A 1,289-nucleotide genomic window follows, 5' to 3' on the forward strand; every position below is an offset into this window, starting at 1 on the left:
GGTCCTGAGAGGACAAAAGCCAGGTGCCGCCCTCCTGTAGAAGGAGAAGCTCTTGTGGTGATTCTCTGATGTGGCTGGAACTCGGGAGAGAGCCTGTTCTTACGAAACTTCGAGATGAGTTGTGCAGTCTTCCTAAGTGTGGATAAAGTCAAGTCCCTTTCAGACCCTTTAGGGCTTTCTCATGATTATGTCTGTACATTTATAGAGCATTTTTTTTTTTTTTAGGGGCAGGCAGTTGTTTCGAACTTTATTTGAGAAAAACATAAGGTAAAGATATCAAAAGAGTACAGAGGTTTGGTGGGTGGGGACGGTCAGTGATGGCTACTGTGGGGTGGGCAACTAGGCTAGGGCCTTTACTTGTTTCCAGGCTGTTCAGACTTCCCAGCTTCTGGGCCCCCAAGCTGGGCACGCGCCTCGAAGGTGACAGGGATGGTGATCTCTGCCGACTGGGTGGCTGGCTTGGGCAACGGGGCCTCCACTGTGAGCGTGCCCTCGGGGGACAGGGAGGAGGAGACCTGGGTGGGGTCCACACCGGGGGGCAGCGTGTATTTTCGAGTGAAGCACCGGGAAATGTAGCCGTGCTCGTCCTGTCGCTCTTCGTGCTTGCCAGTGATCTCCACCACGCCGTCCTTGGTCTTGACCGTCAGCTCCTCGGGGCCGAAGTGGTTGACGTCCAAGGACACGCGCCAGCGGTCGGCAGTCTGCTGGATCTCCGAGAAGCCGCTGCTGAGCTGCCGGCTGAGCGCGCGGCTGTAGGCGGGACCCTCGATCGCGGCGGCGGACAGAGGGCGCACGTAGCCCGGCCATCCGCTGTGGCTCAGCCACTGCGACCACTCCTTGGGCAGCCGGGGCATCCCGAAGGCCTGGTCGAAGAGGCGGCTGTGGGCCGGGTACCAATCGCGGAAAGGGTCCCAGCTGGGGCCCCGCAGGAGCGAGAAGGGCACTCGGCGCTCGGTCATGCTGGCTGGTCTGGGCGCGTCTGGCTGAGGTTCGGAGTAGTGCGAGAAGTGTCGGGCGCCAGCCCCAGCAGCGCTTTTATGGGCCTCCAGCTGGGTATTTTTAGCAGGCGTGTTTCAGGTCGCTATTAATGGCAGTCTATAGAGCATTTTTAAAGGGCTTCAGGCATTTTTATCAATTATGAGAGAAAGACAGAGAAAATGAGCTTTTGTAAACATAATACATGTATTAGTCCATTAGGGCTGCCATAACAAAACACCACAGCCTGGGTGGCTTAAACAACAGGAATTTATTTTAGCACAATTCTGGAGTCTGGAAGTCCATTATCAAGG

General features: G+C 55.9%; 1 pseudogene; it reads right to left on the minus strand.

Annotated features, from left to right (window-relative positions):
* Window positions 1-261: 261 nt before the first annotated feature.
* On the minus strand, window positions 262-1,089 carry LOC101337353 (heat shock protein beta-1 pseudogene; annotated as a pseudogene).
* Window positions 1,090-1,289: the final 200 nt, after the last annotated feature.

The sequence above is a fragment of the Tursiops truncatus genome, chromosome 10 (assembly GCF_011762595.2).
Source record: "Tursiops truncatus isolate mTurTru1 chromosome 10, mTurTru1.mat.Y, whole genome shotgun sequence".
Taxonomy (NCBI): domain Eukaryota; kingdom Metazoa; phylum Chordata; class Mammalia; order Artiodactyla; family Delphinidae; genus Tursiops; species Tursiops truncatus.